This window comes from Rana temporaria, chromosome 4 (genome assembly GCF_905171775.1).
Source record: "Rana temporaria chromosome 4, aRanTem1.1, whole genome shotgun sequence".
In the NCBI taxonomy this organism is placed as follows: domain Eukaryota; kingdom Metazoa; phylum Chordata; class Amphibia; order Anura; family Ranidae; genus Rana; species Rana temporaria.
Window position 1 is genome coordinate 7,786,628 of NC_053492.1, and position 25,371 is coordinate 7,811,998.

A 25,371-nucleotide genomic window follows, 5' to 3' on the forward strand; every position below is an offset into this window, starting at 1 on the left:
ACCATGAGTCAGCGGTAATATGCACCTTACCACTGACCGCCCTGTCCAGCGAGACATGGACATTGCCTTCCACATGCCGGTAGAGAGCCAGAATCGCCTTCCGTGAGAAAAAGTGGCATTTGGGAACTTGCAACTGAGGTACCGCACATTCCACAAACTCACGGAAGGGGGCAGAATCTACCAACTGAAAAGGCAGCAGTTGAAGTGCTAGCAATTTAGCTAAGCTAGCATTCAACCGCTGGGCATGTGGATGGCTGGGAGAGAACTTCTTTCGGCGCTGCTGCAGCTGGGGCAGGAAAATTTGCCTGGTACAATCTGCCATCGGTGTACTGATAGTAGATTGCCCGCAAGTACTTGGCTGTGACACACCTAATTCTACACCTTCAGTCCTATCAGTGCAGGCTTCAGAGAGGACTGGGTGTATAGTGGGGTTGGAGATCCCAGCTGATGAGGAGCAAGGGGAGGTCCGCTTTGTTCTTTGAGGTACGCGTGGCAGGTCAACATATGACTGGTCAAGCATGTGGTGCCCAAGCGGGTGATGTTTTGGCCACGCGAGATACGCTTAAGACATATGTTGCAAATAGCAGCGGTGCGATCTGATGCACTCGTCTCAAAAAAGGCCCACACCAAAGAACTTTTGGAATAATGCTGAGAGACCGCAGTGCCCTGCTCTGCGTCGTGATGCAGTCGGTGTGCTGGCCCCTGGAGGGCATCCTGCCTCGTTGGAGATGTGCCTGTGCCTCCTCCTCTCTCCTATCAGGCACCAACGTAGAGAGTCAGTGACCTCATCATCCCTTCCCTCCTCATCACTGTAGAAAACCTGGCAGTATGCTGCAGCTGGGGGAACATGACTGCCAGATTGCTTTCCTTCTTGGGCATCCCCTCTCTCTGGGCTCACGTTATTGCCTTCCTCTAGCTGTGTACCATCATCAGAGCCTTCAAAACGCTGCGCATCCTCATGCAGCATGTACACAACACTGTGGTCAAACAGTTCGGGAGACTCCTCAGGAGGACATGGTGGGGCTAGGGAAGGAGTGAGTGATGCCATTGAGCAGAGGGAAGAGGCCGCCTTGGCAGTCTTTGACATGTTGCGGCTCAACACGGCCAGCTGCCGAAAAAATTACGAGCAGACACAGGCAGTACACACCACGTAGCTTTAGGTGCACACTGTAGAGGACACGGGCAGTACACACACCACGTAGCTTTAGGTGCACACTGCAGAGGACATGGGCAGTACACACACCATGTAGCTTTAGGTGCACACTGCAGAGGACAAAGGCAGTACACACCATGTAGCTTTAGGTGCACACTGCAGAGGACACGGGCAGTACACACACCACGTAGCTTTAGGTGCACACTGCAGAGGACACAGGCAGTACACACCACATAGCTTTAGGTGAAAACTGCAGAGGACACGGGCAGTACACACCACATTGCAGTGTGCACCTAAAGCTACGTGGTGTGTGTACTGCCTGTGTCCTCTGCAGTGTGCACCTAAAGCTGAGGACACAGGCAGTACACACACCACGTAGCTTTAGGTGCACACTGCAGAGGACACCACATAGCTTTAGGTGCACACTGCAGAGGACACAGGCAGTACACACACCACGTAGCTTTAGGTGCACACTGCAGAGGACACAGGCAGTACACACATCACGTAGCTTTAGGTGCACACTGCAGAGGACACAGGCAGTACACACCACATAGCTTTAGGTGCAAACTGCAGAGGACACGGGCAGTACACACCACATTGCAGTGTGCACCTAAAGCTGAGGACACAGGCAGTACACACACCACGTAGCTTTAGGTGCACACTGCAGAGGACACCACATAGCTTTAGGTGCACACTGCAGAGGACACAGGCAGTACACACACCACGTAGCTTTAGGTGCAAACTGCAGAGGACACGGGCAGTACACACCACGTAGTTTTAGGTGCAAACTGCAGAGGACACGGGCAGTACACACCACATAGCTTTAGGTGCACACTGCAGAGGACACAGGCAGTACACACACCACATAGCTTTAGGTGCACACTGCAGAGGACACCACATAGCTTTAGGTGCACACTGCAGAGGACACAGGCAGTACAGACACCACATAGCTTTAGGTGCACACTGCAGAGGACACAGGCAGTACACGCCACATAGCTTTAGGTGCAAACTGCAGAGGACACGGGCAGTACACACCACGTAGCTTTAGATTAGGAAGAGCAGATCTAGCTATACTATACAGTGTATAGTATAGCTGGGATGCATATATATCCTCTACACACTGTAACTTTAACTGACTAGCCTGCCTGCTCTATCTACCTACAAAAAATGACACTCTCTCTCTCTTAACCTCCGCAAAAAAAACTACATAAGGCCGACCTGCAGGCGGCCTTTTATAGTGTGGGGCGTGTACTAAACCCCCTGAGCCATAATTGGCCAAAGCCACCCTGGCTTTGGCCAATTATGGCTCTCTGTTTTTTGCAAGTTGTGATTGGCCAAGCATGCGGGTCATAGTGCATGCTTGGCCAATCATCAGCCAGCAATGCACTGCGATGCCGCAGTGAATTATGGGCCGTGACACGCCACTCGAATTTGGCGCGAACGGCCGTAACGTTCGTATGTCGACGAACGGTCGAACATACGATGTTCGAGTCGAACATGAGTTCGACTCGAACACGAAGCTCATCCCTACCCCTGATACTCTCTCTCCCCACACACCTCTGTGGGGTAGTCCCAACCTTCCTCATATGCGAAGTGTGTGGATAAGTCCTCATCCTGCCCTTGATGTGGAGATCCGGAGGCCTCCTTTATACATATGAGATGGTCCTGCCCCCTCCTGCAGGGTTTCTGGGAATGGGTCTTGGGGGATATTAATCAGGCTGCAGCGACCTCACTTCCATTGACTCCAGAAGTCATGCTGTTGAATGTGACAACTGACCCTACAGTGAAGAAATATACTAAACTGTTTATTGTGTACTCCACCTACTATGCCCGCAGGGAGATTTTGCTAAAGTGGAAAACTGGGGTGCCGCCCACCATTGCTACCTGGAGGAATACCCTGAATGTAATATTGCCTCTGTATAAAGTAAACATACATCAACAGGAACTGTCCGAGCAAGTTTGATAAGATATGGTCCTCTTGGATAGACTCCTGGGAATCCTTACAATTGGAGGTAGCTCCACCCAGCCCGGATGTGGATCCTTAAGCTCTGGCACCTATTCAGGGCCGGGAGGACCGAGACCTGTGAGTCCATCGTCAGCACACACTCCCCCCCATGCCCTTTAGATGGGATCCCACCTCCCCCTTCCTTGTTCCTCCCCCTTCGCCCTCCTCCCCCTTTCTGGGGATCCTATAAAAAAAACTATCCAAGATTTACTGGTCCGGGTGAGAGAGCTCTCCTGGTAAAGAACTATTTACCTCTTTTTCCAAAATCTGGTGAATATAATTGTCAGCTGCTCCCTGTACGCATATACTGTATGTAAAGAATGTACTGTATACTACAACTGCTGTTGCATTTTAGTTTCATTGCATTGTATTGTGATAATGACATGTAAACATTGACTTTGAATAAAGTTTACTATGTTAAAAAAAATAAAAATTGACTGGAATTCAATATAAAATTCGATTTGAATTTCCGAAATCCTGATGACTTTCGTTAAGTTATTTGGAGCATTTGGTAAAATTTGTTTATATTGTAATTCAGGTATTCGGATATATCTGAATAATACAAAAATATGTCCGAATAGTAATACAGAAGGAAACGAACCGCACGTCTAGTCTAAACAGTCCAAGTATAATGAATTCTCTTCACCTGGCCAAACACGTTTGTCCTTTCCACAGTTCCATGTCTGTGATCTCTGAAGTTCTTGTAATTATTTTATTTATTTCAGGTACTTATATTGCGCTGTCGATTTACACAGCACTGTTACATATACATTGCACTTTCACATCAGTCCCTACCCTCATACATACACATACTAGACAGGAGCCAATTAACCTACCAGCATGTCTTTAGAGTGTGGGAGGAAACAGGACTATACAGAGGAAACACACAGGCACGTGGAGAACATGCAAACTCCAGGCAGATGGAGTCGTGGTTGGGATTTTAACCAGCGACCCTTTTGTTGCTAGGTGAAACTGCTAACCACTACACCACTGTGCCGCCCCAATAACCTTTGTCCTTTGTGGTGCTTTATCCACCTGCATGACAACAATAAAACTAAAGCCCCCTCACTGCTGTCACCTCCTGGGCCCCTCTGTCAAACTGATGGGGCCCAGGTAAATGCAATTTCAGTCCTCGAGTCGGCTAGTCGGAGCGATGGTGTTCAATTTTTTAAACAACTGCACCAGCAGTCCATAAATGTGCATTACAGCGACCTGGCCCCCTGTGAAGCTGATTGAGACCAAGCCCAGTACAGGAGGACCACTTGTACTGCCTCATAACCGGCCCTGCCTCTAAGTGTTTGTGAAATCTTACACCACAAAATAAACTCAGCCAATGAAAGATAATGACTTTATTTTAATTTTTCTACTGCTATCAATGGCCAACACGGTACAACACTTCATCCATGTCTTTGGTGATCTCTGATCTCCTTATGAACTGTTTCTTACATGATGAAGATCAGCCATGGAGTATATCTGAGGTGTATATCAGGGTGTGCTTCTTCCCCACATGAGAGCTGTGATGTCCAGCAACATTCATATAGAAGACATTTCCCGCACTCAAGGCACTAATACACCTCGAGGGTTGTGTGGGATCCCTGATGTACAGGAAGACAGGACTTCAGTGAGGAACAATTCCCTCACTCAGGACAGGAAAGTGGCTTCTTATCCGTATGAGATCTCTGATGTCTGTAAAGATTGGACTTCTGAGAAAAACATTTCCCGCACTCAGGACAGGAATGCGGCTTCTCCCCTGTGTGCAATCTCTGATGTCTGGAAAGATGGGACTTCATTGAAAAACATTTTCCACACTCAGGGCAGGAATGCGGCTTCTCCCCCGTGTGAGATCTCTGATGTTTGGAAAGAACAGACCTGTCTGAAAAACATTTCCCGCACTCAGGACAGAAATAAGGCTTTTCCCCCGTGTGAGATCTCTGATGTCTGTAAAGATGGGACTTCATTAAAAAACATTTCCCGCACTCAGGACAGGAATACAGCTTTTCCCCCGTGTGAGATCTCTGATGTGTGTAAAGATTGGACTTCTGTGAAAAACATTTCCCACACTGAGGACAGGGATAGGGCTTCTCCCCTGTGTGAGATCTTTTATGCAGATTAAGATGGAATTTAGAATGAAAACACTTCCCACACTCAGGACAGGAAAACCTCTTATCTGTTGAAAGTACGGCACCGTCCCTCACAGTCTGAGGTTCCTCAGAATAAGAGGAATACGATGGTCCATCTACACTGTGTGGTGCCGGATGGACATTTGAGGTAGTCGGGTTTTCTCCTGGACTATACTGTGTGATGTCCTCATCTTGTACTTTACAGTCTGGAGACAAAGTGAGACAATCCTCTGAGGTTTTCCTCATCTCCCGTCCATCTACTAAAATAGAAATAGAAAGATTACTAGACATGAGCCGATTGGTTCCCCTAAACCAGGACTCCGCCCACATCAGGCAGTTTTGTCTCTGAGGATCTTACAATTCCCCCCTCAAGGTAACTAGTAAATGGGTCCTCTGATCTCCTACCCCATCAACATGGGGACAAGGTGCTTTGTGGTAGGGGGCAGAGCTGCCTGCCCCAAAGCATCTCCCCATGCTGAGGGCATGTGGCTTGGTATGGTTCATGAGGGGGTCTTGTTCCTGACCTGACAGGCTGCATTCTCAGATAAGGGTCTGGTATGGACTTTGAGGGGACCCCATGCCGTTTTTTTTCTTTCTTTTTTCTTAATAGCTGGGTGTCGGTAATTGCAACCGCAAGTCAATTTAAGTGTGATGTGACTCGTTTTTCTAGAAATGTAATTTTTGCTGAAGCCGCTTTTTATTTTGGCGTGGGGTTACCCTTAAAATCCATACAAGACCCTTATCTTGTCCCAGTTTTGCTGCAGCAGGTTATATACATGGTACAGATGTGCCACTTAACAGGCAGACTAAGGGGACAACCCAGGCATGATATTTAAAGGAATTTTTCATTTTTATTGTTGCACTTTAAGCATCATTAAAATCATTGCTCCTAAAAAAAACATTTTTTTTTTTTTTTAATTACATTGATAAATGTTCCCCAGGGCAGTATCCAGCTCCCATGCCCTTTTATGGCCAATTACTTGTATATACCGTATATACATGAGTATAAGCCGAGGCACCTAATTTTACCACAAAAAAATGGGAAAACGTATTGACTCGAGTATAAGCCTAGGGTGAGAATGCAGCAGCCACTGTATGCGGAAAAGAGGGTCAACAATGCCCATTTGCACGCCTCACTGTGCCCATTGCAACCTCACTGTGCCCATCACCTCACTGTGCCCATTGTAGCGTACCTGAAATTTTTGACAGGCTGCGCTGCGGGCTTCCATTTTTTAAAACCCGCGGTTTCCTCCTGGTCCCGTCCTGTGATAAGCGTTTGACACTATGTTCAGTGTTCCGCCTATCAAGGACGTTCTTTCATTCTCGGACAAGAGAAGGTCCGTGATTGGCGGAACACTGAACACAGTGTCAAACGCCTATCACGGAACAGGACAGGACCAGGAGGAAGCCACGAGTTTTCAAAATTAGACGGCCAAGGTACACTGACTCGTGTATAAGCAGAGAGGGGTATTTTTAGCCCTAAAAAAACTTGGCTTATACTCGAGTATATACGGTAAGTCTACAAGATGGGCACTTTTGATTTTTCCTGTTCAGCTCCCATAGACTTCAATGGGGTTTGCCGTTCGGGTTAGAACTTTCCCCTTGTTCAGGAGTTCTGCTCATCTCTACAACCAAGCTGAAGACTCAACTGATCCTGAAGATCACCATCATTGGGTCATTGGCTTCTCCCTCATCACTTTCTGTTTAAGGTTCCACAGTTTGAGGATGTTATCACATTATTATCAACATGTAAAAGTCTGTGCTCCAATCAAATCATCAGATATAAAATGTCCAGCTGGTAGGAAATGGGTGTAACACAATAGAATACATATTATGTGTATATAAAGCAGTGGGTAGAGGGGAGAGCAGAAGTCAGGACTATGTAATGTACAACATATTGTATAAGATACAACAGTTAGGACTATATAGTATCAGAATGATGTAATATACAACATAGAGTATATAGTGCAGGGGTCAGGAGTATGTAGTGTATTTAGTGTTAATGATTCACCTTTGCTGATCTTTGATGTCCCAATTATTCCATCCACCTCTGCAGACTGCTGATAATTCCTCACATACCTCTCTTCTGCTTTAACATCAACTTTTATATCTATCAGACCGTCACCCTAAACCAAGAGAAAGATCAACAATAACATCTGTACAACATAAGCTTTAATATTGTGACATCACCAAAACAAAACCACATATTTTCTCAATAAGTCCATGTTCTAGATGCTCCATCCCACCAACCTTGTAATGTTGAGAGATGGTGTGATCTTCCTCTATGGAATCCGGGGAATACAGAGGACGGGGACATCTCTCTGGTGGCTTCCTGGTATTAGGTGGCTCCATCATATCCTCGTGTCCTTCTGATAACTCCTCCATCACTCCATACTCCTCATCCTCATCTATATATTCTTCTTTAACAACAATATTATAATCTTCGAGGTCTCCACTCTGAAAGATATAATAAAACATTAATTGTAAGAAACATGCTGTATATAAATCAGAACTACCAATAATTGTCACTCATCTACCTGATCATAGTGAGGAATGGTGTGACCTTCCTGTGTGGAATCCCGGGAATACAGAGGACGGGGACATTTCTCTGGGGGGTTCCCATTACTGGATCCATCTGTAGGAAACACACACACTGACTGAATACATTGTTTCTATGTGTTTATCAGATGATGGGGGATCTAGGTGGAGCCTCCGTACTGCTCTCTCCTTTACAATAAAGTCTCCTCTTACCGGGGGTTGTGAGGGGCGGCTGATTGTCCATCATGACGTCCTTGTAGAGATCCTTGTGTCCTTCTAAATACTCCCACTCCTCCATGGAGAAATAGACAGTGACATCCTGACACCTTATAGGAACCTGACACACACAATGATACAGTCACCATCCAGACACATCCCTTGTCTGTTACTGGATAATGTCCCAGAATTCCCGGCACCGCTCACCTCTCCTGTCAGCAGCTCCATCATCTTCTTGGTGACTTCTAGAATCTTCTGCATGTTGTGTCTCTCAGGTTTTAGGGAGTCACATGGAGGCACTGTGATGGTCATATGATCTCCTGACTTCACAAGAGGAAATCTCTGCATTGAGGAACCAATAGGAATATCATGTTAGAATCCCAGAATCCTCCTCTTTTATTAATAGCGAAAACAATGATTTCATGCAGGCTCCCAGAATCCTCCTCACCTCTCCGGTCAGCAGGTAGATGATCTCCAGGGTGAGGTTTAGTATCTTCTCAGTCATGTGACTCCGGTCCTCCTCCATCTTTATTGGTGCTGTCATTTGATCTATACAGGTCTCCTTTTAGATGGAAAATAAAAATAAAATTATTTGGATGGTATTGGTCACACAATAATTAGATGTGGATGGGAGGGGGGGGGGGGAGAGTAATAGGAGGGTTGCTACACATTTAACAACTACTGCCCCCATGGGAACACATTCAGTTTGGACTTTTTAGTGTTTGTAAATCTTTGAGGACTCTGGACCCTCTTGGACTGTCGGATCAGATATTTCCTTTTCTATGTTGGATTTGTTTACTTTCTGAGCTGAGTTTTCTCATTGTGTTGGCTGCATATTGTAATGATTGCCCATTTGCTGCCTGTATAGTGTAATGATTGCCCGTTGTAGGCCATGTATGGTCATGATGGTCATTGCCTTGTCTATTTATTGTCGGTGCTGTTTGTTAAGAGCAGTGGTTCTCAACTCCAGTCCTCAAGGCGCCCCAACAGGTCATGTTTTCAGGATTTCTTCAGATGAAATGGCTGTGGTAATTATTAAAGCAGTGAAACTGATTAAATCACCTGTGCAAAATAATGGAAAGCCTGAAAACATGACCTGTTGGGGCGCCTTGAGGACTGGAGTTGAGAAACACTGGTTTAGAGGAACATATTACTATCCAAAATGAAGACAATGTTCCGGCCACGTAAGTGAGGAAATGTTCTGCCCCTGAAGGGGTTAATCTAGGTTTCCACACTATATATGTGTGTCTCATCATCTGCTGGAGATAAAAGACATCACAGTGACTATGGAGGAAGAGGACGGACATGACGGGGTTACTGGGTGTAAATAGAAGATAAGATCTTATTACCTCCTCTGCTGCCACTTCCAACGTCTTCTCTCTACTTCCTCCCGACTCACCTCTCACCCGAAACTTCCTGTCTGTACCTGACATCACTTCCTGTCTGTGCCTGACATTACTTCCTGTCAGTATTACATAGAGACTTCCTGTCTGGGTAGAAGTGAGATCACCATCTTGTGGAGCTCAGAGGAACTTCAGCCCTGAGAATCATCTTGTCGTGTGAACACGGCCGTGTGCGGTGTGTGTATGTACTGTTCACTGATCAGCCATAACATTCTGACTACTGACAGGTGAAATGAATAACATTAATTATCTCACTACAATGGTATTTAGAAGTGGGTGGGACATATTAGGTAGCAAGTGAACATGTTGTCCTTAACCACATGCCGACCGTGCCATAGCCGAAAGACGGCTACAGCGTGGTCGAGTTATTCTGGGAGGATGTCTATGGACATCCTCCCATGCTCGCGCACCCCCTGGTGCGCGCTCGCAAAATTGTCCTTGATCGCCGGGTTAACACGGATCACGGTAAAGGGCCAATGATAGCGGCCCTTTACCACGTGATCTCGCCGTCAAATGACTTGTAAACAAACTGGCGTCATGTGATGACGCGGCTTCCTCTCTCCCTTTTTTTTTTTTTATAATTTCAGACTTCCTAGCCTAGAGGTGAGATGTGGGGTCTTATTGACCCCATATCTCACTGTAAAGAGGACCTGTCATGCTATATTCCTATTACAAGGGATGTTTACATTCTTTGTAATAGGAATAAAAGTGATCAAATTTTTTTTTTGGGGGGGGGGGGGGGGAGTGTCAAACTAAAATAAATAAAGTAAAATGAACAGTATATATATATATTTTTTTTTAAAGTGCCCCTGTCCCCGTGTGCTCGCATGCAGAAGCGAACGCATACATAAGTCCCGCCCACATATGAAAACGGTGTTCAAACCACACATGTGAGGTATCGCTGCAAACGTTAGAGCGAGAGCAATAATTTTGTCCCTAGACCTCCTCTGTAACTCAAAACATGTAAACAGTAAAAATAATTAAAGCGTCGCCTATGGGGATTTTTAAGTAGCGAAACTTGGCGCCATTCCACGAGCGTGTGCAATTTTGAAGGGTGACATGTTAGGTATCTATTAACTCGGCGTAACTTTATCTTTCACATTATGCAAAAACTTTGGGCTAACTTTACTTTTTTTTTTTAAAGCACAAAACAGTTTTTTTCCCCAAAAAAACGCGTTCGAAAAATTGCTGCGCAAATACCGTGTGAGATACAAAGTTGCAACAACCGCCATTGTATTCTCTAGGGTCTTTGCAAAAAAAACAACATATATAATGTTTTGCTGTTCTATGCAATTTTCTAGCAAATAAATGATGATTTTTACATGTAGGAGAGAAATGTCAGAATTGGCCTGGGTGCTCCAGAACGCCTGAAGGTGCTCCCTGCATGTTGGGCCTCTGTATGTGGCCACGTTGTGTAAAAGTCTCACACATGTGGTATCGCCATACTCAGGAGTAATAGCAGAATGTGTTTTGGGGTGTAATTTGTGGTATGCATATGCTTTGTGTGAGAAATAACCTGATAATATGACAATTTAGTGAAAAGTAAGGGAGAGTGGGGGCGAAGGACTAGTAGCTGAAGCTAGACCTGGAGCTGCCCACTCTGTGGTTTGGGGGGGGGGCTATCTCGGTACTGATGCAAATACATAAAACATAATGGTATAAATAAAGTTTACTAATATATAAAAAATTGCAAAACAAATAATTGTACAATTCAATGATTGGTCAACGTCGACTAGTTTCACGGGGTTGCCGCTTTGTCAGGACAGCCAATCTATAGAATAATGCAATAAGAGCATGTAACAAACATCAGCAATATAAGGTACAAATAATAAAAAACATTGATAATTGCTTACCGAATGAGTCAATTGATAATGCGTGGAAACCGGGCAGCCCAGGTTAATCGTGAAAATCTGGGTGTAAATAAATAATAATAAATAACTGGGATGATGGTACTTTTTTATTTAATTTACTAGTCCATACATGAGGCTATACTCCCCCTTTTGTGACAATTTAGTGAAAAAAAAGAAAGAAAAAAATCTTGATATTGCAAAGAATTGTGGGAAAAAATACAAAAAACTCACCATGCCTCTTTCTAAATACCTTGGAATGTCTTCTTTCCAAAAAGGGGGTATTTGTACTTTTCTGGCATGTTAGGCCCCGTACACACGGTCGGACAAAACCGATGAGAATGGACCGAGGTTCAGTTTCATCGGTCCAAACCGACCGTGTGTTTAGCCCATCGGTCGGTTTTCCTTCGGTCCAAAATGTTAAAACATGCTTCAAAACCGAACCGATGGACCGCTGCCCGATCGGTCCAAACCGATGGTTAGTACAGAAAGCATTGGTTTAAAACCTGCACATGCTCAGAATCAAGTCGACGCATGCTTGGAAGCATTGAACTTCGTTTTATTCAGCACGTTGTGTGTTTGACGTCACCGCGTTCTGACCCGATCGGTTTTGTACACACGATGGTGTGTACACACACATCAGACCATCAGGCCACTTCAGAGGTGAACCGATGAAAACGGTCCGTCGGACCATTCTCATCGGTTTGGTCCGACCGAGTGTACAAGGCCTTAGGGTCTCAAGAAATGAGATAGGCCGTCAGTACTTCAGGTGTGATCAATTTTCAGAGATTGCCACCAAAGCTTGTGGACTCTATGGCCCGGATTCACATACATCAGCGCATATTTATGCTGCCGTAGCGTCTCTTCTTTACGCTACGCCGACGCATCGGAGAGAGGCAAGCACCGAGTTCACAAAGTCCTCGTAAGTGGAAGTGGGCGTGAGCCATGCAAATGAGGCGTGACCCCATGCAAATGATGGGCCGAGCGCCATAAAGATACGAATAACGAACGGCGCATGCGCCGTCCCGTGGATCATCCCAGTGCACATGCTCAGAATCACGTCGGAACTACTCCCTAAGATACGACGGATCACTGCCTACGACGTTAACGTAACCTACGCCTAGTCATATTCACGTACAACGTAAACGACATAAGATACGACGGCTTGTGTTCCCTGGTCCATACCTTTGCATGGGTTGCGCCTCATATATGGGGAATAACTTTACGCCGGATGTACAACTTACGCAAACCGCGTATATTATGCGCAGGGCGCAAGTAGATTCGTGAATCGACGTATCTCCCTCATTTCCATATTTGAATAGGAAATCAATGGGAGCGCCACTTACGTCCAGCGTAAATATGCGCTCACAATACGCTGACGTAGGCAAGTTATGTCGGTCGGATAAAGCCTATTTTCAGGCGTATCTTGGTTTCAGAGTCCGGCGCATAGATACGACGGCGCATATTTGCACTTACGCTGCGTAAGTGCTTTGTGAATCCGGGCCTATAACTTTCACAAAGATCAAATAATATACACCAATTTGTACTTCTTTTTAACAAAGATATGTAGCAGTATAAATCTATGAAGAAAAATTACTAATTTGCAAAATTTTATAACAGAAGCGAAGAAAAATATTTTTTTTTACAGAATTTTCAGTCTTTTTTCTTTTATAGCGCAAAAAAAACAAAAAACTAACGGTGATTAAATACCACCAAAAGAAAGCTTTATCTGTGTGAAAAAAAAAGGACAAAATGTAATTTGGGTACAGTGTTGTATGACTGAGTAATTGTCATTCAAAATGTGAGAGCACCGAAAGCTGAAAATTGGTCTGGTTAGGAAGGGGGTTTAAGTTCCCAGTGGTCAAGTGGTTAACCACCCCAATACCGCACGCCGTCATATGACGTCCTGGTATTGAGGGGGGATATGTGAATGATGCCTGCAGCTACAGGCATTATTAAGATATCCTTCTTTTCATCCGGCAATTCCGCGCACCATAAGAATGATCATAGCGGCAGTTCCACTGCTTGATCATTCTTATAGGCAGTGGGAGGGGACGTCCCCCCCTCCTGCCGCCATGCGGTGCTTCTCTGGGCTCTCCCATGCCATCGGGGGGGCCAGAGAACGAGTCGGCCAGCGCCGGATGATGACGATAGAGATTTCCGGTGACTAGATGGTCACCGGTCATCTCTATGACCGTCGGAGGCCCGGGCGCGACGTTATGACGTCACGTCCGGGTACCCGGAAGTAAACAAAGCCGCAATGCTTTCAAACCTAGAGGAGAGATGTGGGGTCTTATTGACCCAGCATCTCTCCATAAAGAGGACCTGTCACAATAGATTCCTATTACAAGGGTTGTTTACATTCCTTGTAATAGGAATAAAAGTGATTAAAAATGTTTTTGTAAAAAAAAACAAAAAAACGCCCCTGTCCCCATAATCTCGCGCTCAGAAGCGAACACACATGCAAGTCCCACCCACAACATATGTAAACGCTGTTCAAACTACACATTTGAGGTATTGCCGCGTGTGTTAGAGCGTGTGCAATAATTCTAGCCCTAGACCTCCTCTGTACCTCTAAACTGGTAACCTGTAAAAAAAAATGAAAGCGTTGCCTATGAAGATTTTTAAGGGGCTGTGTAGACGCAGATTGGTCAGGGTGTCCATGCTGACCCGTGTCCACAGCCCAAAGCACCTACAATGGGCACATGAGCCTCAGAACTGGAACACAGAGCAATGGAACAAGGTGGCCTGGTTTGATGAATGACATTTTCTTTTACATCATGTGGATGGCGGAGTGTGTGTGTGTCACTTACCTGGGGAAGAGATGGCACCAGGATGCAGTATGGGAAGAAGTCAAGATGGCGGAAGCAGTGTGATGTTTGTCTGGTGGAGTCCATGCCTCGATGACAGCAAAAGGGGGACCTACTCAATATTAGAGGGGTGATCATGTTCTGGTGGGTATAATGTTCTGGTGGGTGGGTATAATGTTCTGGTGGGTTGTCCTAATGTTCTGGTAGGTCGTCAAAATGTTCTTATGGTTGGTTATAATGTTCTGGTGGGTGGTTATAATGTTCTGATGGTTGGTTATAATGTTCTGGTGGGTGATCATAATGTTCTGGTGGGTATAATGTTCTAGTGGGTGGTCCTAATGTTCTAGTGGGTGGTCCTAATGTTCTGATGGGTTGTCAAAATGTTCTGGTGGGTAGTTATAATGTTCCGGTGGGTAGTTATAATGTTCTGGTGGATGGTCATAATGTTCTGGTGGATGGTCATAATGTTCTGGTGGGTGGTTATAATGTTCTGGTGGATGGTCATAATGTTCTGGTGGTTATAATGTTCTGGTGGGTGGTTATAATGTTCTGGTGGGTGGTCATAATGTTCTGGTGGTTATAATGTTCTGGTGGGTGGTTATAATGTTCTGGTGGGTGATCATAATGTTCTGGTGGGTATAATGTTCTAGTGGGTGGTCCTAATGTTCTAGTGGGTGGTCCTAATGTTCTAGTGGGTGGTCCTAATGTTCTGATGGGTTGTCAAAATGTTCTGGTGGGTAGTTATAATGTTCCGGTGGGTAGTTATAATGTTCTGGTGGATGGTCATAATGTTCTGGTGGATGGTCATAATGTTCTGGTGGGTGGTTATAATGTTCTGGTAGGTAGTTATATGTTCTGGTGGATGGTCATAATGTTCTGGTGGATGGTCATAATGTTCTGGTGGGTGGTTATAATGTTCTGGTGGGTGGTCATAATGTTCTGGTGGGTGGTTATAATGTTCTGGTGGGTGGTCATAATGTTCTGGTGGGTGGTTATAATGTTCTGGTGGGTGGTCATAATGTTCTGGTGGGTGGTTATAATGTTCTGGTGGGTGATCATAATGTTCTGGTGGGTGGTTATAATGTTCTGGTGGGTGGTTATAATGTTCTGGTGGGTGGTTATAATGTTCTGGTGGGTGATCATAATGTTCTGGTGGGTGGTACATTAACACAAAACTTAAATAAAATGAAATAAAGGAAAACAAATTCCACCACCATTTTATTTTCCTCAGCACAGGAAATGGATGCTAATAGGCTGCAAGAGATCTGCTGCTGAAAAAAGGGGTTGGGAGTTGGGTGCTAATAAGCTGTGGGAGATCTGCTTCTTTTCAACCCCCTCCTTTTATTCTTATCAGATCTCCTGCAGCTTATAAACAAACATTTTCAGCAGATCTCCTGTATCCTATTAGCACCCATTTCCATTTCTTTGTCTCAGCAGATCTCCTGCAGCCTATTAGCAAAGTCCATCCAATGTCTCATTTATTCTTCAATAAATGATATTACCACCAATAATCGTCTCCAGAGCTTCTTTCTCCAAATCTCAGTATATGCTCCAGCAAACCATGCGAAGTGGAATATACAAAAACACCTCCTTTTCCCAAACACTAATCCTGTGCTCTCTTGGTGCTCACACTCAGATTGTGCGCTCACCAGACCTCCATCACCTTCTTAAAGGGGAGGTTCACCCTATAAAAAATTTCTAACACTACATCCAGCCCAGTTCTGCATATAAAATTACACTGACCTTTTTTTTTTTTTTTGCCGTAGATAGCGTTTAGCCTTAGAATTCACTGCAGCTTCCGGGTAGGGAATCCCCAGTGAATTCTAAGGCTAAACGCTATCTACGACGAAAAAGAAAAAAAAAGGTCAGTGTAATTTTATTTGCAGAACTAGGCTGGATGTAGTGTTAGACATTTTTTATAGGGTGAACCTCCCCTTTAATTAGTTGGTCCACAATAAATTTTGAGGAGATGATGGGGTGAGCAGGCCCGTCGGAACCCGACAGGCAAACCAAGCAATTGCCTGGGGCCCCCGAGCTGGCCAGGGGCCCCGAGCTAGCCAAGGGGCCCCAGCAGGGAGTGCCCTTGCCGCACCGCTGCTTCCTGCAGTCCGGTCGGCCGTGTACCATAACCGCGCGGTACAGGAGAATCAGGTTCCTATTCCCGGCCGGACTGACAGGAAGTGCACACACTGTGTGTTCACTTCCTCTCAGTCCGGCCCCGGGAACAGCAAACTGAATGCCGCGCGGTTATGGTACACGGCCGACCGGACTGCAGGAGGAAGCAGCGGTGCGGCAAGGGCCCTCCCTGCTGGGGCCCCTGTGCGGACACCAGGATAGAGGTAAGCCGACCCCCCCCCGCTTCTCAACTAGAAAAGTGATTTTTTTTTTGCTTGGGGCCCCCTAATATCTTCAAACGGCCCTGGGGGTGAGTATTACCGCGCTACCAAGAAAGTGGGGGAAAAGGGAAAGGGAAGGGGGTACGGCTGCGGCACTGAAAGGTGCATCAGACCAGAAACAAATGAAGAAAAAAAGGGGTAGTGCTGCCCTGTGAATAGGGAATGGAATAAACGTGCAGAGGAAGTGAAGCAAATCCTTGCATATGAAAAAATATAGTCTGACTACTAATCATAATGACAATAGTAGGGAATGATAATAATATACCATAAAAAATAAGTAACATCAAAATTAAACGTGCTACAGTGCAGCTAAAACTAGCTGACAAAAGTGTGGAGTAATACAAAGTGATAGTGCTGGTATCATATAGTGAGATACAGTAATAAATAATGTACTAATACACAATAAGGTGTACAGCGTGCATAGCACAACACACAGCAGTGACTAAAATAAACTGAGTAATGGGCCAGATTCACAGTGGAGATACGACGGCGTATCTGCTGATACGCCGTCGTATCTCTGTTTCTATCTATGCGACTGATTCATAGAATCAGTTACGCATAGATAGTAGATAGCCCTAAGATCTGACAGGTGTAATTGTTTTACACTGTCGGATCTTAGGATGCAATACCGCGGCCGCCGCTGGGGGGAGTTCGCGTCGTAAACCAGCTTCGGGTATGCAAATTAGGAGTTACGGCGATTCACAACGGATTTTCGCGTTCGCTACGTCGCCGCTAGTCAAGTTTCCCGTCGCAAAGTTCGTTGTCGTTTTAGCTGCCCTAACTTTAGTCAGCAATCGTATTGCTGTATAAAGTATGGCCGTCGTTCCCGCGTCGAAATTTAAAAATCAACGTCGTTTGCGTAAGCCGTCTGGGAATACGGAATTACGCTACGCGTGTCGCCGTTCGAAAAAATGACGTCACGGCGCGCAATGCACGACGGGAGTTCGGAAACGGAGCATGCGCGGTAGGTCCGGTGCAGGAGCGCGCCTAATTTCAATGGCACACGCCCATTTAAATTGGCCCGCCTTGCGCCGGAGGCCGCCGGCGTAGGTTTTCATCGCAAGTGCTTGGTGAATCAGGCACTTGCGATGAAAAATTGCGGCGGTGTAACGTATCTACGATACGTTACGCCGCCGCTCTCCACTGTGAATCTGGCCCTAAACGTCTATGCAACAAATAACTAATAAGCATAACAAAGGAAGAAATCCAAAATAAGAGTTCTGGTGTAGATGCCAAGATAACTTGAAGAAAAGCGGGTCTCCGGTGTTCTCTTCAGAGTAAGTGAGGATGTCCCCTTACCTTACTGCTGTAAGGTAATAGCATATAAACCCAGGTACATTTTTCTGGTCGTATCCACATAGGGTGTTATCCAAATGGACTATAATTGAAAAGATAGATCCCTCTTGGTAGTCACGTCCGAACAGTGACAGTGACTCGCACCCAGGGAGATAAAGTGCCAATAGTGCAGTATTGTTTAAAAAAAGGTTTATTAAACAAAATAATACACTAGGGTACTCACATTGCTGTGATAAATTCAGGCATGTAAAAAAGTGTGTTCGCCGACGTCACCTCCGGTACCTCTTGGTGGACTCTTTGTTACACTCGTACGCGTATTCGTCACTTCTCGTGACTTCTTTGAGGAACCCTGACTGGAAAAGGCTGGACTAGGTAGTAATATATTTCTATCCCCCTTGGTGGGAGTGGAGATGACCCATCTATAAGGACATATAGGTGGATTCAGGTAGGCGGGCGCATAGTTGCGGCGGCGTAGCGTATGGCATTTACCTTACGCCGCCGTAAGTTAGCGAGGCAAGTACATGATTCACAAAGTACTTGCCTGCTAAGTTACGGCGGCGTAGAGTAAATCGGGCGGGCGACGGCCATACTTAACATTACTATTCCAGCTATTTGATGGAATAACTTTAGGCCTGATAATGCGTTACGTAAATGGCGTATCTGTACTGCGTCGGCCGGGCGTACATTCGTGAATAGGCGTATCTAGTGATTTACATATTCTACGCCGACCACAATGGAAGCGCCACCTAGCGGTCAGCCTAAAAATTACACTTTAGGATACGACGGTGTAAGACACTTACGCCGCTCGTATCTGAGCCTGATTTAAGCGTATCTGGTTACCAGAATATGCTTAAATTAGCGTTGGCGCAGATTCAGACTTAGGCTGGCGTATCTACTGATAGGCCAGCCTAAGTCTTTCTGAATCTAGCTACTACAGTACAATACACACACAGCACAAGAACGTGTTCACACTACGAGATGTTCCTCTGAGCTCCACAAGGTGGTGATCTCACTTCTACAGAGATAGGAAGACTGTGGAAAACAGACAGGAAGTGATGTCAGGTGCAGACAGGAAGTTCTGGGTGAGAGGTGAGTCGGGAGGAAGTAGAGAGAATACATTGTTGGGACTGGCATCAGATGAGGTAATAAGATCTTATTTTCTATTTACACCCAGTAACCCCGTCATGTCCGTCCTCTTCCTCCATAGTCACTGTGATGTCTTTTATCTCCAGCAGATGATGATACACACATATATAGTGTGGAAACCTAAATTATCCCCTTCAGGGAAGAACATTTCCCCACTTACTAGGCCGGTGACTTGTCCTCAATGTTCCACTGTGGGGAAAGTTCCTTCACTGACTGCGCAGGCGCAAACTTCCCGACGGAAATTCCCGAACCTCGCCCGGCATCCAGGCTCATTCTTTAACATCCCCGTGGATTGGAGGATGTTAAAAAAAGAGCCAGGAGGCCGAGCGAGCGAAGCGAGCCGTCCGAGCGCCGCGAGGACGTGAGGCCGACTGGCCACTTACCTCAAAATCCACGTCGCCCTGGATGCTGGCCGCCGTTCGGGGATTTCCGTCAGCAAGTTTGCACCTGCGCAGTGCTTGAAGGAACTTTCCCGCATCAGTTCGCGCATGCGCTAGAACTTCCAGGACACCTGGAACCAGCACGGCAGATCACCGGAACATTTTGGAGATGTGTCACCTTTCCCACCAATCACCTTCTCACCTCTACCTCCCAATCCTACTAAAGGGTTATACCTAGGGTTGCCTCACTTTAGCGGCGCACAGCATTTTTTTTCATAGTATAATTTATAAATATATTTTGCAATTAACCACTTCCAGACCTTAGGTGTTTTTCAGATTTGGTGTTTGCAAGACTAAAACAGTTTTTTCTGCTAGAAAATTACTTAAAACCCCCAAACATTATATATATTTTTTTCTAACACCCTAGAGAATAAAATAGTGGTCATTGCAATACTTTTTGTCACACCGTATTTGCGCAGCGGTCTTACAAGCGCACTTTTTTTGGAAAAAATTCACTTTTTTGAATTAAAAAATAAGACAACAATAAATTTGGCCCAATTTTTTTATATATTGTGAAAGATAATGTTACGCCAAGTAAAATGATACCCAACATGTCACGCTTAAAAATTGCGCCCGCTCGTGGCATGGCGTCAAACTTTTACCCTTAAAAATCTCGATAGGCGATGTTTAAAAAATTCTAGAGATTGCATTTTTTGAGCTACAGAGTAGGCCTAGAGCTAGAATTATTGCTCTCGCTCTAACGATCGCGGTGATACCTCACTTGTGTGATTTGAACACCGTTTTCATATGCGGGTGCTACTCGCGTATGCGTTCGCTTCTGCGCGCGAGCTCGTCGGGACGGGGCGCTTTAAAAAATGTATTTTTTGTTTTCTTATTTATTTTTATTTATTTTAATACTTTTTACACTGAAAAAAAAACATTAAAAAAAATGTATCACTTTTATTCCTATTACAAGGAATGTAAACATCCCTTGTAATAGAAAAAAGCATGACAGGTCCTCTTAAATATGAGATCTGGGGTCAAAAAGACCTCAGATCTCATATTTGGGCTTAAATGCAAAAAAAAAAAAAAAAAAATTTGGAAATGTAATTTTTTCAAATGACAAAAAAAAAAAATTGTCTCTTTAAGAGGCTGGGCGGGACTGACGTTTTGACGTCACTTCCGCCCAGCAGAGCTATGAGGACGGGCGAAGGAGATTTTTCCTTCAGTCTCGTCCCCGCTCAGCTGCCGAACGGTCCCGATCGCCTCCGCCGCTACCGACGGCTCCGGTAAGTGGCGGAGGGCGCGGGAGAGCGGCGGGAGGGGGGGGGCCCCTCTACCGCCACCGATAACGGCGATCTCGCGGCGAATCCGCCGCGGAGACCGCCGTTATCGTTTACCAGACCGCGCACACTAAAGATTGATACCTCGGTTGTGGCAGCAGCTGCTGCCGTTACCGGGATATCAATCTTTAAAAAATGGACGTACATCGTCGTGCGCAGGTCTGGAAGTGGTTAAATAACATTTCCAATCGTATGAAGTTAAGCACAAGCGTCCACAGAGTTCCCCTTTTACATCTGAATCCACAGAGTTCCCCTTATCATCTAAACTTGCAGAGTTCCCTTACACTGGGGGGGGGGGGGTGACAGACAGACACTGAGAACTCTGATGTAAGAGGTGCTCTGAGAACCCCGATTTACCTTAGTGTACTCAGTCAGAGGCAGGAGAGAGAAGGGGGGAGACTTCAGTCACAGACAGGGATGGATGGTGAGTAGGGATGAGCTCCGGTGTGTTCACAGGCAGGGAGACATTTCCCGATCTCTGCAGCCGCGCATCGGGACTATGTCTCCCTGCCCGAGATTAGCGCAGCGCCGTGCAGACTTCCTGGCGGGCTCTGCACGTGGACTGTGCAAACATGCCGGAGCTCAACCCTAATGGTGAGCTTACTCACTCATGGCACTCAGTACCTCTCATCCAGATGTACCTGCGGCTGCCGGACTTGAAATTTCCTGCCAGCACTTTGCTTTTCTGAGGTACAGCACCAGGGATTGGAGTGTGGGCAGACACAGAGCAGTGCGGGGCGGAAGGAAGAGAAGAAGATCTTCTCTTCCCTTTGTGTGTGTGTATGGGGGAGGGGGGATTGTTGGTACTGGCCTCGGGCAGTGTGAAAGAGAGTGTAAAGGCTCATACACACAGTCAGACATCCAACAAAATTTCCCTTGGATTTTTGTCCTAATTGATTTGTCCGGCCACACCCATAGCATACACACAGTCAGACTTTTCTGCAAACTTTTCTAAAACTTTTCTAACGTCACATGTTTTTTTTGCTATTTTCTGCTTATTACCGCCACCCTTTGGTTAACTTCTGCTATTGTTTGTTGCTTTTAACATTGGTTCTAAGCATGCGTATTTGCACTTTGTCCAAAAGTTGGTTGGATTGCTGTACACACAGTCAGACAAGGCACCATCGGACTTTTGTTGCCGAAAAGTTGGTCCGTTTGCAGACCCAACTTTTTGTTGGATGAAACCCAAAAAATTTGGTCCGATGGAGCGTACACACGGTCAGACAAATTGGAAAACTTGCAGATTTTGAAGTTGGTTGGCAAAAAGTGTGACCGTGTGTATGGGGCTTTACAGACACTCTTGGTTTACACAACTGCAGCCAGCAACTCTGCTGGGAAGCCATAGTCTAGTCTGACTAATGTTTAGGGTAGTCTGAAACCCGGACGCATGGTGGACAGGTGGCAACCCTAATTTTACCACTTTTATTAGTGGCGGGGGATTACTTTAGGGGATTGGAATATGTATGTCTTTATTTTATAAGATTCATATAGGAGGAAAGAGGGAAAATATAATTTGTAGTAAATGTCCTGAAAACAAACGTCTCCATACTGATCCCAGTTTTAGATATTCATCCCAAAATATGATCAGTAAAGCCTCCGGAGTACACGGAGATAACAGGAATATGATGTGTCCTAGCAAAGGCCAAGGACAATGTTTATCTTTCAGGTTAGGAGAGGTGGGACACACCCAGAAGAATTTCACAGAGCACCCCCACAGCTCCTCCTCCCAATGTCCTTCCAACCAAATTTTGAGAATCCTATGACATCACACTGACCTTACAGCTCCTCCTCCCAATGTCCCTCCATCCAGAGTCAGAGAATCCTCTGACATCACACTGGCCTCAAAACTCCTCCTCCCCATTCCCCTCCATCCAACTCTTTTTTTTCTGTTACTTTTAGGATGTGGGCAGACCTTTTGCATCCTGACAACCAAGGTAGAACTGTTGATCCTGTATTTTATGATATCAGAATTCCTTATTGCAAGCCTTTAACCTACAGAGTGTGGGGGTCCTGAAGTGGGGCTTTAACCACTTCCCTACCGGCCCATAGTAAAATGACGTCCACAAAGAACTTCTGCCGTTCAGAGTGGACGTCATGTGACGTCCTGGGCTTTCCGGGTGGTTATCTGAATGATGCCTGCAGCTAGAGGCATCATTCAGATATCCTTCTAAACTGCCGGCGATTCTGCACAACGTAAGAACGATCATAGCGGCGGTTCCGCCGCTAGATCGTTCTTACAGGCGGCGGGAGCGGACATCCCCCCCCTCCCGCCGCCATCCGGTGCTTCTCCGGGCTCTCCCGTGCCATCGGGGGCCCGGAGAACGAATCGTCCGGCGCTCGCAGGAAGCATAGAGATGACTGGTGACCAGATGGTCACCAGTCATCTCTATGACCGTCGGAGGACCCGGGCGCGATGTGATGACGTCACGCCCGGGTCCCCGTAAGTAAACAAAGCCGCGATTGCGGCTGCTAAGCAACCACAAGCATGAGATCGGTGAATTTTTTTTCACCGATTTCATGCTTTCCAGCCTGGAGGAGAGATGTGGGGTCTTATTGACCCCGCATCTCTCCATAAAGAGTACCTGTCACACACATTCCTATTACAAGGGATGTTTACATTCCTTGTAATAGGAATAAAAGTGATAAAAAAAAAAAAAAAATTAAAAAAAAAAGTGTAAAAAAAGAAATAAATATATAAAAAAAAAAAAGAAATAAAAATTAATTTTTTTAACGCCCCTGTCCCCGGTAGCTTGCGCGCAGAAGCGAACGCACACGCAAGTCCCGCCGACATATGTAAACGCCGTTTAAACCACATATGTGAGGTATCGCCGCGTGCGTTAGAGTGCCAGCAACAATTCTAGCACTAGATCTCCTCTGTAAATCTAAACTGGTAACCTGTAAAAAATTTCAAATCGTTGCCTATGGAGATTTTTAAGTACCGAAGTTTGGCGCCATTCCATGAGTGTGCGCAATTTTAAAGCGTGACATGTTAGGTATCTATTTACTCGGTGTAACATCATATTTCATATTTTACAAAAAAATTGGGCTAACTTTACTGTTTTTAAATTTTTTTAATTCATGAAACAATTTTTTCCCAAAAAAAGGCGTTTGAAAAATTATTGCGCAAATACCGTGCAAGATAAAAGGTTTCAATGACCGTCGTTTTATTCCCTAGGGTGTCTGCTAAAAAAACATATATAATGTTTGGGGGTTCTGCGTAATTTTCTAGCAAAAAAATTATGATTTGTACATGTAGGAGAGAAGTGCCAGAATAGGCCTGGTATGGAAGTGTGTATAACTGCCCGGTATGGAAGAGGTTAATAAAACACAGACCTGACCAGTGAGGTGAGGAGGATTCTGGGAATGTCATTTAATTTACTATTTGTGTTATTCATGATATCTGCTGACAGGAGAAGTAGTGCTGGGAATTCTGGGACATTATCCAGTAACAGACAAGGGGTGTGTCTGGATGGTGACTGTATCATTGTGTGTGTCAGGTTCCTATAAGGTGTCAGGATGTCACTGTCTATTTCTCCATGGAGGAGTGGGAGTATTTAGAAGGACACAAGGATCTCTACAAGGACGTCATGATGGACAATCAGCCGCCCCTCACATCACCGGGTAAGAGGAGACTTTATTGTAAAGGAGAGAGCAGTACGGAGGCTCCACCTAGATCCCCCATCATCTGATAAACACATAGAAACAATGTATTCAGTCAGTGTGTGTGTTTCCTACAGATGGATCCAGTAATGGGAAACCACCAGAGAGATGTCCCTGTCCTCTGTATTCCCGGGATTCCACACAGGAAGGTCACACCATCCCCCACCATCATCAGGTAGGTGAGAAACAATTACTTATAGGATTTATATAAAAGAGTGTTAGTTACAGTGTATGTCTTATTATGCATTCAGAGTGGAAACATCAGTGATTATAATATTGATGTTAAAGAAGAAGAAGAGGATGATGATGAGTATGGTGGGATAAAGCAGCTTACTGAGGAACACAATGATCTTTACAAAAACACCATGATGGAGCCATCAAGTACTAAAACCCCACCAGAGAGATGTCCCCGTCCTCTGTATTCCCGGGATTCCACACAGGAAGGTCACACCATCCCCCACCATCATCAGGTAGATGAGTGACAATCATTGGTAGTTACAGTATGATTAATACACAGCATATTTGTTACAATGAATATTTCATTATATCTTTTAGATTGGAATCCTCGGGGATGATAATATTGATGTTAAAGAAGAATATAAAGAGGAAGATGAGGAGTATGGAGTGATGGAGGAGTTTTCAGAAGGACACAAGGATATGATGGAGCCACCTAATACCAGAAACCCACCAGAGAGATGTCCCCGTCCTCTGTATTCCCGGGATTCCACACAGGAAGGTCACACCATCCCTCATTGTTACAAGGTTGGTGGGACAGAGCATCTAGAATTGGGATGAGCTTCGAGTTTGAGTCAAACTCATGTTCGAATCGAACATTGCCTGTTCGCCTGTTCAGCGAACAACGAACAATTTGGGGTGTTCGCGGAAAATTTGAAAAGCCGCGGAACACCCTGTTAAAGTCTATGACGTGGGGTTCCCCCCAAATATCCATTCCAGACCCCTTATCCGAGCACGTTAACCTGGCCGGCCACAGAAAAGAGGGGGGGACAGAGTGCGCCTCTCCTGAACCGTACCAGGCCACATACCCTCAACATGGGGAG

At 45.5% G+C, this 25,371-nt stretch overlaps 1 protein-coding gene and 1 long non-coding RNA gene across 2 annotated transcripts in view; one reads left to right on the plus strand and one right to left on the minus strand.

Moving 5' to 3' along the window:
- LOC120935480 (zinc finger protein 585A-like) overlaps window positions 1-25,371 on the plus strand; it is a gene marked incomplete at its 3' end in the record, with an annotated part of 218,553 nt that overhangs the window by 140,638 nt on the left and 52,544 nt on the right. The gene's annotated exons all lie outside the window — the stretch shown is intronic.
- On the minus strand, window positions 5,500-7,566 carry LOC120935852. The gene is made up of 3 exons (XR_005748538.1): window positions 7,529-7,566; window positions 7,290-7,404; window positions 5,500-5,538 (listed from the first exon to the last, which is right to left on the minus strand). It is a non-coding gene; the product is annotated as an uncharacterized LOC120935852 (long non-coding RNA).